General features: G+C 36.7%; 1 pseudogene; it reads right to left on the reverse strand.

Moving 5' to 3' along the window:
- Positions 1-14,727: 14,727 nt before the first annotated feature.
- On the reverse strand, positions 14,728-16,049 carry LOC102967186 (annotated as a pseudogene).
- Positions 16,050-19,460: the final 3,411 nt, after the last annotated feature.

The raw sequence follows: 19,460 nt of genomic DNA on the forward strand, positions 1-19,460 counted from the left end.
CTTAACAATTCTACTTAGAATATAATTCAAGACTTCCCCTACAACCACCCCTCCCACACACACAGAGCTTTCTTTAAAATGTAGTACTGCATTTGAACATAAATACAAATTTTTCGTAAAAACATCAGCTGACAAGTGTTATTACAAAGACATTTATATTCTAAAGTTTGGATACAAAAATCCAAGAGGTTTTTCACCAGGGAAATATTAAAGAATGCCAGTACATACCCTAAAAGCATATAAACATAGGCCCCAGCATGCATGTGTAGGAGGATTAGCAGCAGTCTTATTTACAGTAACCAAAAACTGCAAACAACCTGAATGTCTACTTACAGTAGGATGAATGAGTTGTGAAATGTTAATACAATGAAACAGTGTAGCACTAAGAAAATGACATAGCCAAATGCTATAGTATGGATGGCATTGCAAACACTATATTAAACACAAGAAGTAGGATAAAAAGAATTCCAGCAGGGCACTTGGCAGCAGCCACTGTGCAGATCGGACTCTGCTTGCTGGAAAGCATTGCTCTGCTTCCTTTGCAACCATGTCTGACAAACCCCATATGGCTGAGATGGAGAAATTCGATTAAGTCAAAATTGAAGAAGGGAGAAAAGCAAGAGAAAAATCCACTGTTTTCAAAAGAAACAACTGAACAGGAAAAGCAAGCGGGCAAATTGTAATGAGGTGTGCGCCACCATTATGCACTGTACATTCCACAAGTGTTGCCTTCTTATTTTACTTCTTTTAGCTCTTTAATAATATAAGGTGCAAAGAGGTTGGATCAGATTTAAATGACTGATGCCCCTTTCCTCATCAAAGAATCAGAACTACTGAGGAGGAACACTGAGGCTGCCTCCTCCATCTGCACGTCTGGCTGGGCAGGGAAGGAAAAGAACTTGTATGTTGGTGAAGGAAGAAGCTAGGTGGGACAACAGTGAAATCTAGAATAAAAACCAAGTTGGTACAAGATGTCCTGTAAGCTGCAAATGCAATTTAATCAGAGTACCATTTCTGTGTTCAGAGGATTTTAATTATTGGGATGCACAATTTTTAATATGCAAATTAAAAGTTTAAAATATGAAAAAAATTCCAATAGTATGATTCCACTCATACTAAGTTCAAAACAGGCAAAACCAGACCATTGTTTAAGAATGCATATATAGGTTGTAAAAGCATAAAAAAAAAAGGTAAGGTTATCGCAAAGCCAGAATAGTGGATACCTCCAGGCTGGAAGGATAGGATTATAATTAGAGAGGAAGCCAGGAACTAAGTGGGTGTGCTTGGATGCTGCCAACGTTCTTTTTTTTGACTTGGCTTATACTAGTGTTTGTTTTCTTTCATTATTAATTAAACAGTACAAATATATTTTATAAATTCTAATGTAAGTATATATATTTTATAATAAAAAAAAGAAAAGAAAGGAAAAGAAAAAGTTAGGTTAGGCATTAATGTAGAAGATACGATTACAGGATGTTGGTGAGGGCACCAACCTCTTCTTGCTATATCTGAGCATACAGAATTGAACTACAGGAGAGAAAAAGAAAGACAAAATAAGTCAGCAAGAAAAGCATTTGCAAAGGAGATTACACTTAAAATTGCTCAAAAATAATACATTTGTTGGTTGGAAATTGACAGATGAAAAATCTTCCATATGAGTAAGAAGCATAAGAAAACAGTTTAGAACAAAAAAACTGAATGTCTTAATGGGGACATTAAGACACTCATAAACCCATAAGAAGTAAGAATGCTGTAAACATGGTTTTATACAATAAATCCTGCAATTTTTAATACATGCGGATGCAAAGTGAACTTCAAAAGAAGTCATTTTCAACAATTAAAAGAAATTGTATCTTACACAGAAGGCAGAACATTTGCAATAAATCATTATTATTTTATGTCCTTAAATTTTACCATTTGACAGAAAAAAATCAAATAAATAAGCACCTAGTAAGAATATTCAGCCTCAAATGAAAGTGTTCCAAAATTTCATAACTGTTTAAAATTCAATAGATAAAATTCAATAACTGTCTCTGGCACATGGGGCAAAAGTTCAGAAGCATTTCCCTAGCAACTTCTGATTTCACATAGAGTGCTGCCCTCTGCTGGGAACTTTGGCCACATCTGATCCCATAAATGAGTGCTTTTCTGTGGGATTTTTGCAAAAAAATTTTTGCAAAAATTTCCACTTTTGTTTACACGAATGAAATGTTTCTATCTTCCTCTTAAAACAAGTCATTTAAAATTAGTTGTAAACAAAGTGAAGATGTGCTATGACATGTTTTCAAGAAAACTAAAAAAAATTAACTTATTTTTCCATTTAGAAAGAAAACCATAAAATGGTAAGCTATATATTAACAATTGAATTGCATTATTAACAGTACAAGAAGAACAAAATTTGAAATTTTTTTTGAATTTATTTATTTATTTTGAAAGAGAGAGAGAATGCACCTGAATGGGGGGGGGGGGCGGCAGAGAGAATCCCAAGAAAGCTCTGCACTATGAGCATGGAGCCCAACACAGGGCTTGAGACCATGACCTGAGTCAAAATCAAGAGTAGGACGCTTAACTGACTGAGCCACCCAGCTGCACCTAAAATTTGAAATATTTTAAAGTATTTTTCAAGACTAGATATATGAGCAATAAAAATGAACTTGAAAATTACATGTTCCTCAATACTTGGTTTAAATTACTATTCTATAATTAAGCAGCCATCATTAGAAATAGTTTTCTTATTTCAGTTATGCTGTTATCACTCAAAAGTAGTTTTGAACTGCTTGTATAAAATTGCCTTCAAAGTTGTTTAAGAGACATATAAGAAAATCAGTCTATTTTATAATTACATTGTTTTCATGATAAAACATTACTAAATTTCATTGTCAGCATTATTTACAAACTTAATTTTGAATGCCATTTTTATTTTAGAGAAAATATGATTTTTGGAACTAAAGATTTTCTACCATTAAGGATATTCAAAGGACTGTGATGAATGACTTTAAGAAAGTATGAAAGAAGAATTCCCAAAAAATTTTTTGTGAATTAGAATAACTTTTTTCAAAAGTGTGTGTATACACACACACACACACACACACACACACACACATATATATATATATACATACACACACATATACATACATGTGTATAGGTGTGTGTGTATATGTATATATATATTCGTGTGTGTGTGTGTGTGTATGAGTAGAGAGACAGAGATAGAGAAAATAATCATTTATATGTAAATGCCAGGTGTCAGCTTCTGCTTAGAATGTAGAAAGTTATAAGAGAATGCCATTTCTGGAGGGGCCAAGATGGCAGAACAGCATGGAAGCTTTTTTGCATCTCGTGTCCATGAAATACAGCCAGATCAACACTAAACCATCCTGCACACCTAGAAAACTTATTTGAGGATTAACAACAATCTGCACAACCTGAACCACAGAACTCATGAGGTACATGGTGGGGAGAGGTGAACTAGGGGAGAGAGAAGCTGCGGAGGGCAGGAAGCTATTTTTGCTTGTAGAGAGAGGACAGAGATGGGGGGAGAGTACGGGAAAAGCACCCCCGCCAAAAGCAGCTGGAGAGAAAGTGGAAAAGTGGAAACAGCCACAGGGACTGAACTAAAAAGGGAGAAAGGAAAAAAGAGAGGGTTTAAATTCCATTAAGACCCTATAAGCAGGAGGAGCACAGAGTCTGAAACTCCAGCACTCGATAACTGGTGTCATGCTGGTGGGAAAGGCGAATCCCCAGGAGCAGAGAGTGAAGTCCAGGGGTCCTCGGGCCACACAGGGAGAGGCAACTCACCTACTGGGAGGACATTTGGTAGAGGCTATGAAGACACCTGGTCCCAGCAGACCTCAGAGATCAACCACATTCACTGGTGCTGTAACAAGGATGTTAAGGGTGAAGCCTGGTGCCAGATGTATGTTGTGACTTACCATAATCCTTGAAACAGTGTGACTACAAAATCATGTGAACTTTTACTGGGGCGGGCTGGCAGCCAGCCATAGTCTCTGGGCATCGGCAGCAGCATGTCCCATGAACATTCCTGGGGGTGGCCGGCACCTGGCCATTGCTTGGTGAGACCCTGCCCCAGAGTATCTGAGCAGGTCAAAGCCACAGTCCCTCAGAAGTGAGGGGTTGGGAAACACAGCCGCATATGAGATAAAACTCAGGAGGGAAATGGGGTGCCTGGGTGGCTCAGTCGGTTAAGCATCTGACTTCAGCTCAGGTCACCATGACTTCAGCTCATGAACCATCATGAGATCGAGCCCTGCGTTGGGCTCTGTGCTGACAGCTCAGAGCCTGGAGCCTGCTTCAGATTCTGTGTCTCCCTCTCTCTCTGACCCTCCCCTACTCATGCTCTGTCTCTCTCTCTCTCTGTCAAAAATAAATAAACATTAAAAATTAAAAAAAAAAAACTCAGGAGGGAAGTGCCATCTGGCAACCTGATGGCTAGGTCATGGACAGTGTAAAAGTGGGGAGTAGACAGACCGGAGACAAAGGACAGGTGCGCAATTGCTGACTGGGGAGAACAGAGTTCCGATACTAGAGACTGGGTACCTGGGTGACGCCATTTTCACTCTTCCCATGAATGCGCATACACACCTACAAGCACCACAACAATCCACCCCAGTAAGCTAAGTAGCACCATCTACTGGAGAACAGAGCTGTTACACTAAGCCCCACCCAACTGGGCCAACCTTGCTCTTCAGGAACACCACAAGTCTCTCCGCCTGCTTAGTTTACAAACTATAAAGTGCTTCATAATTTGACTTCTAGGGGAAAACGATGTAATTTCAATCATATTTCAGTCTGTTCACTGGTCCATCTATTCAATTTTTTTTCTTTTCTGTTTATTTTCTTTTTCTTGAATACAAAAAGTGAAAACTGTATTTTTATTTTCAATTTTTATTAAAAACAATTTCTTTAATTTTTTGCTCCTATATTTTTTGCATTTTTGTAAATTTTTCAACTTCTATTTTACCTCCTTCATTTCATTTCATTTTATTCTATTTCATTGTATTCATTTTTCCAATTTTCAAGCATTTTCCTTTTTTTTTTCTCTTTTCCCTTTTTCCTCTAATCTATCAACCTCTTTTCAACAACCAGACCAAAATACACCTAGGATCTAGCATCATTTATTTGATTTTTGCGTGTGTGTGTGTGTGTGTGGTTTTTAATTCTTTAATTTTATTTTTTTTACCTTATTAATTCCTTTTCTTCCTTCAAAATGACAAAATGAAGGAATTCACCCCAAAAGAAAGAGCAGGAAGAAACAACAGCCAGGAACTTAATCAACACAAATACAAGCAAGATGTCTGAACAAGAAATTAGAATCACAATAAGAATACTAGCTGAGGTTGAAAATAGATTAGAATCCCTTTCTGTGGAGACAGAAGAAGTAAAAGCTAGTCAGGATGAAATAAAAAATGCTATAATTGAGCTGTAATCTTGAATTGATGCCACAGCAGCAAGGATGGATGAGGCAGAGCAGTGAATCAGCGATACAGAGAACAAACTTATGGAGAATAACGAAGCAGAAAAAAAAGAGGGAGACTAAGGCAAAAGGGCATGATATAAGAATTAGAGAAATCAGTGACTCATTAAAAAGGAAGAACATCAGAATCACAGGGGCCCCAGAGGATGAAGAGAGAGAAAAGGGGGTAGAAAGGTTATGTGAGCAAATCATAGTGAAAAACTTCCCTAACCTGGGGAAAGTCACAGACATCAAAATCCAGGAAGCACGGAGAACTCCCATTAGATTCAACAAAAACCGACCATCAACAAGGTCTATCATAGTCAAATTCACAAAATACTCAGGCAAGTATGAAAACAGCAAGGGAAAAAAGTCCTTAACCTACAAAGGAAGACAGACAGGTTTGCAGCAGACCTATCCACAGAAACTTGGCAGACCAGAAAAGAGTGGCAGGATATATTCAATTTGCTGAATCAGAAAAATATGCACCCAAGAATTTTATCCAGCAAGGCTGTCATTCAAAATAGAAAGAGAGATAAAAAGTTTCCCAGACAAACCAAAACTAAAGGAGTTTGTGAGCACTAAACCTGCCCTGCAAGAAATTTTAAGGGGCACTCTCTGAAGGGAGAAAAGACAGAAAAAAAAAGACCAAAAGCAACAAAGACTGGAAAGGACCAGAGAACACCACCAGAAACTCCAACTCTACAAGCAACATAATGGCAATAAATGCATATCTTTTAGTACTCACTCTAAACGTCAATGGACTCAATGCTCCAATCAAAAGATACAGGGAAACAGAATCAATAAGAAAACAAGATCCATCTATATGCTGTTTATAAGAGACCAACTTTAGACCTAAAGACACCTTCAGATTGAAAGTAAGCGGATGGAGAACCATCTATCGTGCTAATGGCCATCAAAAGAAAGCTAGAGTAGCTATACTTATGTCAGACAATCTAGACTTTAAAATAAAGACTGTAACAAGAGATGAAGAAGGACATTATATCATAATTAAGGGGTCTATCCACCAAGAAGACCTAACAATTGTGAATATTTATGCTCCAAATATGAAAGCACCCAAATATATAAATCAATTAATCACAAACATAAAGAAACTCATTGATAATAATACCATAATAGTAGGGTACTTCAACACTCCACTTACAGCAATGGACAGATCATCTAAGCACAAAATCAACAAGGAAACAATGGCTGTGAATGACACACTGGACCAGATGGACTTAACAGATATATTCAGAAGATTTCATCCTAAGCAATAGAATATGTATTCTTCTCCACTGCACATGGAACGTTCTCCAGAATCGATCACATACTGGGACACAAATCAGCCCTCAACAAGTACAAAAAGATCGAAATCATACCATGCATATTTTCAGACCACAGCACTATGAAACTCGAAATCAACCACAAGAAAAAATTTGGAAAGATAACAAATACTTGGAGACTAAAGAACATCCTACTAAAGAATGAATGGGCTAACCAAGAAGTTAAAGAGAAAATTAAAAAGTACATGAAAGCCAATGAAAATGATAACACCACAGCCCCAAACCTCTGGGATGCAGCAAAGCAGTCATAAGAGGAAAGTATATAGCAATCCAGGCCTTCCTAAAGAAGGCAGAAAGATCTCAACTACACAAGCTAACCTTATGCCTTAAGGAGCTGGAAAAAGAACAGCAAATAAAACCCAAAACCAGCAGAAGACAGGAAGCTGGTTATTTGAAGAATTAACAAAATTGATAAACCCTTAGCCAGTTTGATCAAAAAGAAAAAGGAAAGGACCCAAATAAATAAAATCAAGAATGAAAGAGATCAAAACTAACACAGCAGAAATAAAAACAATAATAAGAGAATATTATGAGCAATTATATGCTAATAAAATGGGCAATATGGAAGAAATGGACAAATTTCTAGAAACATATACACTACCAAAACTGAAACAGGAAGAAATAGAAAATTTTGAACAGATTCATAACCAGTAAAGAGACTCTTAAATATGGAGAACAAACAGAAGGTTACTGGAGGGGTTGTGGGAGAGGGCATGGGCTACATGGGTAAGGGGCATTAAGGAATCTACTCCTGAAATCATTGTTGCAGTATATGCTAACTAACTTGGATGTAAATTTAAAAAATAAATTAAACAAATAAGTATAAGTAAAATAAAAAACAATTATTATTTTGATTAGGATTATAATAATGCTTGAATTAACTTTAAGATAATTAACATCTTTTTAATATCAAGTTTTTTTATAAAAGAATATGTTCAATTATAAATTTTTCAATTATAATTTATATTTAAAATTTTTTCACATCTGATTTACACAGTCATGATGTTTATTCCATACTATATTTGCTCATCTAATATCAATTGTAAATGGAATAGTATTTTCCATTATGTCTTCTAACTGCTTGTGGTTTTCATATTTTAAAAATATTGATTTTTGGTTATTAATATGTGCTAATATTCTATTAGATTATAAAATATTAGGAGCACATATCACCATTAGGTGATAGTTTCACCTATTATTTCCAGTTGTAACATTTTGCTTTTTTTTTTCTTCCCTCTAATTGCATTGGTTAATAGCTCATGTGCAAGGTTAAAATAGCAATGATGTTAGTGGATATGTTTATCATTTGGTCATAGTATATTTTTTAATGTGATCTGCTAATATTTCATGTGGGACTTTTATATGGACATTAATAACTGAGTTAACATGTAGTCTTTAAAAAAAAGAGAGAGAGAGAGAGAGAGAATGCCATTTCTACCCTAACAGTAAGAGGCCAGATAACCAATGAAATCATAGTTTATTAAAAATTCATCAGAGAGATAAATATGGGGGGAAATATATAATGAATTAATAAAATCCAGAAACTTATAAACCTCTCTCTGGAGTGAAGAGACCCAACAGTTTTCTTTCATCCTAAGTGAAGGAGTGGAAAAGGAGAAACCTGCAGAGAAATAGGTAAAAAGAAAACTGCTGAACAAACAAACAACAATTTTGATTTTGTAGACCAAGTGTGGTAGTTTAGAATCCTTGATAGTTTAGAATCCTTAGGACAGAGTATGCCCACCTTCAATACTTCCTCATGGGCCTTCACAGAGTGATCATGAGAAATACTGGGGCTAGGTTAGGAATGCTGAAAGAAACCTTCAAGCACTGGGGTTTTATGATGATTGATACAAGGCAGCAGGCATCTAATTTTAGTGGAAGGGCAGGAATGCTGAGAAAGATCTGCTCCTCTAAGGTACAGTGTGAAGGACCTCATGAACTCTGAGGGCAGGAAAGGAGAAGAGAGACAAGTTCTATGAGTTCTCAGGGCCTAACACTGAGTTAGAGACAGTGATAACTTATGACTGGGAGAGGGGCAAGAAAACTGAAAGGGATTCTCCTCTGAGGTGTAATTATAGGCAGTTTCTTGCAGTCTTGAGGCAGAAGAGGAGGAATGAACTGAACTCTTTAGGTACTTGGGATTCCCAGCGAGTACCAAGCAATGACTGGTTTTGGATGGGGGCAGAGGCAAGAATGTTGAAGAACATCTCTCTGAGATGCAGACAACCAGGACCTGAGGAAGGCTGAAGGCAAAGCAGGAGAATGGAAACAGATCCTCTAGACACATGTCTGGTAAAAAGAAAATTCTGATCCCTTGAACAAATTATTATTGAAGTCTGTGGTGAAATAAATCCAACTAAAGAAATAGCCAAGCCAAGATTCAATTCAATTACAGATGAGATTGACTCATCTCCCCACAACTTACCTCTTCTTTTTAGTGGACTGACAAAAGGAATGTGCCCTTTTCTGGGTATAACTATTATTTTCCTCAGCTTCTGTATCAAACCATCAATCACGCACACACAAAAAGTGACTTGTTCTTAAGGGAGAAAACAGTCAATTAAAACCTTATCCAAAGATGGTCCAATACTAGAATTATCAGAGGGATTTTAAAATAACAATAACAGGGGCTCCTGGGTGGCTCAATCGGTTAAGTGGCTGACTTCGGCTCAGGTCATGATCTCACGGCCCATGGGTTTGAGCCCCGCGTCAGGCTCTGTGCTGAAAGCTCAGAGCCTGGAGCCTGTTTCAGATTCTGTGTCTCCCTCTCTCTGACCCTCCCCCGTTCATGCTCTGTCTCTCTCTGTCTCAAAAATAAATAAATGTTAAAAAAAAATTTTTTTAATAAAAAAATTAAAAAAATAAAATAACAATAAATATATTAAGAAATTTCATGTAAAAGGTGGGTAACATGTGAACAGATGGGGAATTATAGCATAAAAATGAAAACTATAAAAAGGAGCCAGATGATAATCCTACAAATGAAAAAAAAGATGAAGAATTATTTTGATGGGCTTATTAGCATACTGAACACATCACATGAATCAGTGAATTACAAGATAATTGAAATTATCCAAATTAAAAAAGAAAGAGAAAACATTTTTTAAAAAGGGGAATCAGAAACTCCAGTAACTGTGAAATACTATCATATAGGCTACCATTTGCATAGCTGGAGTCCCAGAACAAAAACAACAATAGAGAAAAAGAAATATCATAAGTAATGAGTGAGAATTTTCCAAAATTGATGGAAGACATCAACTTAAGAAGTTCAGAGAAATCCTAGAAGAGTAAATACAAAGAAAACCACAACTGGGCATATCATAATCGTATGGCTGAAACCTAAAGATAAAGATAATATCTTGATATCAGAGGAAGGAAAGAAATATTACATACAATGAACAATGATGAGAATGATGCCTACCCTGTTATCAGCGAAAAAAAATGAAAGGGGTGAGCAATGTAATGGTATCTTAAAGTTCTTGGAGAAAAAAGAAAAATTGTTAATTTAGAATTCTATACCCTGTAAAAATGTCCTTTAAAAATGAAGTCAATGTGGATCCTGAGAAACTTAACAGAAGACCATGGGGAAGGGGAAGGAAAAAAAAAGTTAGAAAAGTTAGAGAGGGAGAGAGCCAAACCATAAGAGACTCTTAAAAACTGAGAATAAACTGAGGGTTGATTGGTGGGGGGGAGGGAGGGGAGGGTGGGTGATGGGCATTGAGGAGGGCACCTGTTGGGATGAGCACTGGGTGTTGTATGGAAACCAATTTGACAATAAATTTCATATTAAAAATAAATAAATAAAATAAAAATGAAGTGAAAAAATACACTTCTCCAATGAAGACATCCAGATGACCAACCAACACATGAAAAAATGCTCAACATCACTCATCATCAGGGAAACACAAATCAAAACCACAATGAGATACCATCTCACACCAGTTAAAATGGCTAACTTTAACAACTCAGGCAACAACAGATGTTGGCAAGGATGCAGAGAAAGAGGATCTCTTTGGCACTGCTGGTGGGAATGCCAACTGGTGCATCCACTCTGGAAAACAGTATGGAAGTTCCTCAAAAAATTAAAAATAGAACTACCCTACAACCCAGCAATTGCACTACTAGGTATTTATCTAAGGGATACAGGTGTGCTGTTTGGAAGGGGCACATGAACCCCAATGTTTATAGCCATGCTATCGACAATAGCCAAACTATGGAAAGAGCCCACATGGCCATCAATGCATGAATGGATAGAGATGTGATATATATACACAATGGAGTATTACTTGGCAATCAAAAAGAATGAAATCTTGCCGTTTGCAACAACATGGATGGAACTTGAGGGTAATATGCTAAGCAAAATTAGATAAAGACAAATATACCTTCACTCATATGAAGAACTTAAGACACAAAACAGATGAACATAAGGGAAGGGAAGCAAAAATAATATAAAAACAGGGAGGGGCACAAAACATAAGAGACTCTTAAATATAAAGAACAAAGAAAGGGTTGCTGGAGGGTTGTGGGAGGGGGGATGGGATAAATGGTTAAGGGGCATTAAGAAATTACCTGAAATCATTGTTGCACTATATGCTAACTTGGATGTAAATTTTAAAATTAATCAATTAATTAATTAATTAGAAGTGAAGTCAAAATAAAGACATTTAGAAGCAGGCAAAACCTGAAAGGATTCATCTTATCTACCATAGACTTGCACTGTAAGAAATATTAAATACTAATGGTCCGTGGAGGAGGGGAGTCAGTAATTTTTTTCTCTTTACTTATTGTACAGATTCAATTGCTGTGTCTTCAAGTTCAGTGATCAGTTCTGCAATATCATGACTCCCACCTACTACATTTTTCACTTCAAAAAATGTAGTTTTAATCCCTGAAAGTCCAATTTAGGTCTTTTTAACATCTTCTGGCTGTACCTAACATGTACAATATTTACTCCAGTTTCTTGAACGTAGGAAGTATAGTTATAGTGTTTACTGTCTTGGTTTATGAATTCTTTTGTGACACATCTGGATTGATTGAATAGATTATTTTTCACCTCCTTATGGATAATACCTTGCTTCTTTGCATGCTGATAATTTTTGTTGAATCCTAGACATTATGAATTTTATCTTGTTGGATGCAGCATATCTTTGCATTTCTATAAATATTGTTGAGGCTTATTCTGGACTGCTATTAAACTACTTAGAACCAGTGTGATACATTCAGGTCTTGCTTGTGAGGGTTGTTAGGAGGAACAAAGCAGCATTTAGTTTATGGTTGATTTTGCCACTATTGAGGCAAAACATTTTTGAGAATTCTACCTATCATCCAGAATTATGGGGTTTCCCACAGTGGCTGATGTCTTCTGCAAGTCCTGGGAAGTATTCCCTCTAATTCTTTCTGGTGGTTCTTTCTCCAGCCTCAAGTAGCTTCCTCACCCTCATGCACAGATCAGTGCTCAGCTGAAAACACACAGAGGATTCTGCAGATTCCCAGAGATTTTTCTCCCTTTCTCTGCATAACTCTCTCCTCTGTGACACTTTCCCTATGAACTATGGCTTCCTTGACCTCCCCAGATTCCTTGCTTCATCTTCTCATCTCAAGAAGACCACCAGGCTTTCTCTGGTTCTCTCTTCCTTGTGGCCTGGGAAATCTGCAGCCAATAACCTGGGGAAATTATAGATCTCATCTCATTTATTAGTTAAGGGAATCACTACCATTCATTGCCTAATGTTCAATATCTTAAAAACTATTCTTTCATATATTTTATTAAGTTATTTGTTGCTTGGACAGAAAAGCAAATCTTGTCTCTCAATTCACCCTCCATCTTGGCTAGAAACAGAAATCTTTATATCATGCTTTTAAAAATATTCTAGATCTATGTAGTCTGTATATTATGACTGAAATGCTGTTTTTTCCTGAGACCCAGTAAGTAAAAATCTTTTTCATTCCTGTATGATGTCAAATTTAGAATACAACATGAACTGTGAAGGAAGCAAAACCATCCATAAGTGGGAGCACACACACACAAAAAGAAGGTCATATGAAAGGACATTGACTGTATGATATTCACCCTTATTTGCCTACATCCTTGTCCATTTTCATATTCTTCTCTGACATGACTTACTTTTAGGACCAGATGTTCCTGTATTCCCTGTGATTACTTTCTACTCTGATGAGGGAGAGTAGCATGAGATGTCTAAAAACGCTTTTATATACCAAACATGTATCAAATTTGCAAACTTTCTTTCATCTAGGTAAGGCAGCCTTGCCTACTTTCTCTAAAATTTCTCTACCAGTGAAGAAACACAAACATATGCAACACATACAATTATCTATCAATTTCATACTAAATTAATGTCTATACTTTAGCCTTCAGCTGGAAATGTAATTTAAGAATTTAATTAACTGAAATTAATCTTTGATGTCCCTCTTTTGGACATCCTTCCTTCACTTCAGATGAACAGATTGGACATAATCAATGATTATGAAGTGATTAATATATAAAATAACATTCTGTCTTCCTAGGTACACTGAAAAGAGGCAACATGAGTAGCTTATAAATCCTTCTATTATTTGCAGTATAGAGAATAGGCCACCAGCTGGTGTTCAAATAACTAAATTGTTTTACTGAAAATTCAGAATAGAGGGATTGGCTAGAGGTGAATGTTGAATTATGATTATACGATTCAGTGCTATGTTCAGAGGTTGTTGCTTTGAGAAGAGTGGTTATAAAGCTCCAATGACTAAACATCTTAATTTAAAACTCATATTACATGTTTCATGCCAATGAAATAAAAAGGAAAATTCATGACATCTCTGATAAAATATTTTTCTATTGCTTCCATTTCACATAATAAAAAATATACTAACAGCATTCATGAAGTATTTACTCTTCAAAAAAAAATTTTTAAACAAGTAAAATTATTTATTTAAAGTACACTTCTCTTAAAAAATGTTTTTTAACTGAATATTGAACTTTTTTATGTTTCTTTTTATTTTATTTTTGAGAGAAAGAGAGAGAGTGTGAGCAGGCGGTGGGGTGGGGGCAGGGGTGGGCAGAGAGAGAGGGAGACACAGAATCCAAAGCAGGCTGCAGCCTATGAGCTGTAAGAGATCATGACTTGAGCTGAAGTCAGCCACTTAACCAACTGAGCCACCCAGCACCCCTTAAAATGTTTCTTTAAGCACATTAAAAAGTGCTCTTTATCCCTCCTCTGTAAAATAATTCAATTTTATAAGAAGTAAATCTAAAAGATTATTCCTCTTTACACACTTATTTTTCTCTTAGGAAAAAAGTCCAGTACAGGTATAAAACTGACTTTAATCGTTATCAAGCCTATTTGCCCCTGTTGGCAACATGAATGGTGACATGTTGACAAATATGCATTTTGAAAAGTTGAAGAATTTAAAATCAGAAGGTTTCACTTACAGGTGACCAATTATGTACTATTAGCTGACAAAGACAAAGTCTGCTATAGGATAGTTGTCCTCTATTTAAATGTATATAATCATGGCTTTTTCATTTAAGATTATCTGAATTTGTAAAATATAATGAAAAGATCCAATCCCCCAACCTCAATAATCTCTTATTTTTACTTTTAAGTATTTACTTAAAATATAAACTATTTGGTGCCTGATTTTAAAAATAAACAAAATATAAAGGCTAGCCCAGAGACAATGTGGCCCTACTTGAGGACCAGCTGGCAGCTCTGAGCATTATTAAAAGCTCCAACGGTCTTGGTGGCTTTTTAAGAAGAAGTCTCATATACTGAACACTAGGTATGCTTTAATTTAAATAAACATCAATATTTAGTTCTGCAATTTGAGGACACAGTTCACAAAATAAAATCACAGTAGTGTTTTCTTCTGTTACAGTGACACAGTATATCAATTCCTCCATATTAAGCCTACCTTTCCAGATAAGTAGAAATTACACTTGCAAAATCCAGAATGAAATTACCAGAAAATGTAAAACTCTTATTTGAAAAATATTTCATAATATCACATCTAAGTTGCACAGAAGACCCCAGTGATCACTAGGAAATCTACCACAGTCCAGTTTTTCCAACCCAAGGAAGTCCAAACTTTGGGTAACAATAGGACCACTTTCTGCTGCTATTCTGAAACACATTTGATTAAAATGAAGCTTACAAGTAGCAGATATTCCAAGATTAGAGTTTATTTGTGTATCCCATGCATACTGGCAATGCCTAGATTTGTCAAAAACTCCCAGACATACAAATTATTTTTGGGTAAAGCACCCATTTGGTAACTTGGTGATCCTTAAATTTGTATCCCCTGCAAATATAACTATAGCTGACTCTGGAGCTTCTTGAATTTTCTTTAAAATCATTTTTAACTGATTCATTTGTTCCTTGGCATGCTCTTTGGTGCTTTCCACATGAGAAGTCATAAGGCAAAGTTCATTTCCCAACACAGTTGCATACACACACAAAACGTTTTTCATCATTTTTGTATTTGGAAAAGGGATATCTTGGATTTTAAATTTCACTCTCGATTTCTTCAACATTATAGCTGTGAAATATCCTTCTTCGTGACCCATAATAATCACATCACTACTTGCTCTCTTCTTTAGGTGGCTACAATATGGGGGAATAACCTCCTGTACAAATATCAAATATTATAAATATTTGAAAATCAAATATTTCAAACATTTGTAAAAATCAAATGCATAATACCTTCAGATGTGCTGGTTTTAGAACTAATGGAATCAGTTGTTTCTTTATTCATTAGGTCAACACAGGACTTTGACTTGGCTGGGGTCTGAGGGTGGCTTTCCAAAGCGCCCTCCTCCACAGGCAGCTCAAAGTACAAGTTCAGCGCTCTCTCCATCTCCCAGTCATTCTCCACCAGATAGCACTGAGCCACGGTGGTGTCACAGCTCATGACCGAGGCAAACTCCACACAGAGAGGTTCACACGTATAATTCCACACAAAAAGGTCCACACATAGAAGCCACTTCTTTGCCTCGGCCTCACCCTCTGCCTCATCTGCCTTCAGAGTGGCCTCCAAACCACTGGGCCCCTCCATTTACTTGCTGTGGGCAGACCCCTCTTCAAAGTATTTTTACATTAACCATTTTTGAAGAAGAATGGCACATTTTAAATATCCCCTTAAATAGTTTTTTTTTTTTTAAGTCAGACAGTATAATATTGTCTCTGTCAACTGTTTGAGTCTTTTAAAGCAAAATCAAGTTTCAAAATGAGATTATTTAGATAAATTCAGGCAATCCTTTCCTCTGTAGCATTTGAAGACAAAAAAAAAAAAAAAAACCCTTGTAGAAACCGAATAATCTTTGACTTCTATATTAAAGAAATTGATTGAATGTTGTACCTCTGAAATTCTTCACATCACTCACTTTTTAACCATATTCTCTCTTTGACCTCTGCATTTGGGAGGACAGTCTGGCCTGCTGGTTGTGTCAGATTAGGATTTCAGAGCTTTTGATCTGGAGTGCTAGTTTTCTAGTTCAGAGTTTTCAACTTCCATTCAGCTTTGACACATGAAGGATGATGTTCCCATGCATAACACAAGGCATTTTCTTCTCTTCATCTTTCTCTTAATACTGGAGGGCAAGTGAAATAAAGTGACTTTATTATGGAATTAAACTTGAATCTTATGAAATTTATTTTAAAGTAAATCATCACCACAGTAGCAAATAACTTGATGTATAGTAGTCTCCAAGTAGTCTACTAGGCAGACTCTCCCAGAGGTACCAGAATAGAAGGGCTCACAGACCAAATTAAGATAACTGAATCATACAGTTAGATGAATCAACTGAAAACACACAGCAAGAAGCAAGAGGAGAGGGGGCAAACTGGCAGAGTAAGAGGACCCTAAGCTCACCTCATCCCACAAATACAACTAGATAACACTCACCTCAGTGTAATAACCCAGAAAACAGCCTGAAGACTGGCAGAACAAACTCCACAACTAAAGGCAGAGAAGAAGCCACATCAAAGACGGTAAGAAGGGTAGACATGTGGTGGGGAGTGAAACTGTGGCCATCCACACAGTGGGAGGAGGCAGTCGTGGATGTATAGACGAGCAAGAAACAGACTATCATACCAAGGAGCTCACATGATGAAGAGGAATCCCTATAACATTTGGTTTTACAAAACTACATGTCATGTATGCCAGATTTCTAGAGTTCTAACAACCAGTGAGACTTAAGGCCTGAAATTTTAAATATCAGAGGGTGCAGCTCTGGAGAGTACAGAGGGTGATAGAAAGCTGAGGTCCTGCCCTTATCATAACAAACAGCCTGTAGAATTACAGCACAGAAACAACAGGTTGAAAAACACTGGGGGCAAACAAGAGGGGAAGTTATTTACATATCTCAGAGAATGTTCCAGAGGGGCAGAGTTCATGGAGGGACTTCTCCAGGAACAAAGAAGCTGTCAGGTGACATCTCCCTCTCCATCCCCTTGCATAAACACATGACGACCTGCAGGAATCAGCACAATGCCCACATTCACTACCTAAATGGCTTATGCCAAGCCCTGCCCCCCACCCAGCACTTTGGCAGATCCCAGTAACCCTTGCCTCCCTCAGTCCAGTCTCTGTGGGTAGCCTCCCCCAGAAGACCAGTGCAAACCTTGCCAACACCTCCTCTCCTCACCCTATTTTCTAGACCCTCGGTCCCAGTGGCAGGGGTGGTAGTAGTGGGCCCTGTGGAAGCCCAAGGTGCACCTTGTTAAAATTGTGCACCCCACCCTGGCTGGGGACTATAGCAGGCAAAGAGAGCCTCTGAAGACAACTGGACTGAAATAAAAAGTGGCCAGGACACAACAGCTGAGTGCACACAACATGCATAGCTTTAGCTAAAGTGCCAGTTTATACTGAACAGGGGTCATTGCACTGCAGGGCACTACAGACCTCTTCTTCATAAGGCCTTTACATTTAAGACCAGGAAATGTAGCTGAACTCCCTAACACAGAGAAACAGACACAGAGAATTAGACAAAATGAGAAAACATAGGAATGTATCCCAAATGAAAGAACAAGACAAAACCACAGCAAGAGACCTAAGCAAAATGGATATAAGTAATATGCCTGATAGAGAACTTAAGGTAATGATTATGAAGATATTCACTGAACTTAAGAAAAAAAGTGGAGATATCAGTGAGAACTTTAACAAAGAAAAAACATAAAAAAGAACCAATCAGAAATGTAGAACATAATGAATGAAATTAAAAATACACCAGATGATTTGGGTAGTAGATATTTTAATAATATTTGTTCTTCCAATCCATGAACATGGAATGTCTTTCCAATCTTTCCAATTCTTTGTGTGACCTTCAATATGTTTCACCAGTGTTTGAGTTTTCAGACTAAGTCTTTCACCTCTTTGGTTAGGTTTATTCTAAGCATCATATTGTTTTTGGTGCAATTGTAAATGGGACAAATTTAAAGCAATCCCTATCAAACTACCAACAGCATTTTTCACAGAGCTAGAACAAATAATCCCACAATTTTCATGGAACCACAAAAGACCCACATAGCCAAAGCAATCTTGAAAATGAAAAGCAAAGCTGGAGGCATCATAATTCCAGAATTCAAGTTATAATACAAAGCTGTAGTGATCAAAACAGTATGGTACTGGCACAGAAAATAGGCACATAGATCAATGTAACAGAATGGAAAACCCAGAAATGAACCCACAACTATATGGTCAATTAATTTTTGACAAAGTAGGAAAGAATATCCAATGAAAAAAGACAGTCTCTTCAACAAATGGTGCTGGGAAAACTGGACAACAACAAGCAAAGGAATGAAACCAGATCACTTTCTTACACCAAATACAAAAATAAAATCAAAATGAATTAAAGACCTAAATGTGAGACCTGAAACCAAAAAAATCCTAGAAAAGAACACAGGTAGTAATGTCTTTGACATCAGCCACAAACACTTTTCTAGATACGTCTCCTGAGACAAGGGAAACAAAAGCAACAACAGGCTATCAGGATATCATCAAAATAAAAACCTTCTGCACTGCAAAGGAAACAATCAACAAACTAAAAGACAAGCTACAGAGTGGGAGAAGATAGCTGCAAATGACATACCTGCTAAAAGGTTAATATCCAAAATATATAAAGAACTTACACAACTCAACACCAAAAAAAAAAAAAAAAAGAACCCAATAATACAATTAAAAAATGGGCAGAGAACATGAATAGACATTTATCCAAAGAAGACATACAGATGTCCAACAGACACATGAACAGATGCTCAACAGTATCAGGGAAATACAAATCAAAACTACAATGAGATATCACCTAACACCTCTCAGAATGGCTAAAATAAAAACACAATAAGCAACAAATGTTGGTACTGATGTGAAGAAAGGAGAACTCTCGTGCACTGTTGGTGGAAATGCAAACTGGTGCAGCCACTCTGGAAAACAGTATGGAGTTTCCCCAAAAATTTAAAAATAGAACTACCCTACAACCCAGCAATTGCACTACTAGTTATTTACCCAAAGGACACAAAAGTACTAATTCAAAAGGATACATGCACCCCAATGTTTATAGCACATTATCTGCAATAGTCAAATTATCAAAATACCCCAAGGGACTACTGACTGATGAATGGATAATGAAGATGTAGAATGTA

Source organism: Panthera tigris, chromosome A1 (genome assembly GCF_018350195.1).
Source record: "Panthera tigris isolate Pti1 chromosome A1, P.tigris_Pti1_mat1.1, whole genome shotgun sequence".
Taxonomy (NCBI): Eukaryota; Metazoa; Chordata; class Mammalia; order Carnivora; family Felidae; genus Panthera; species Panthera tigris.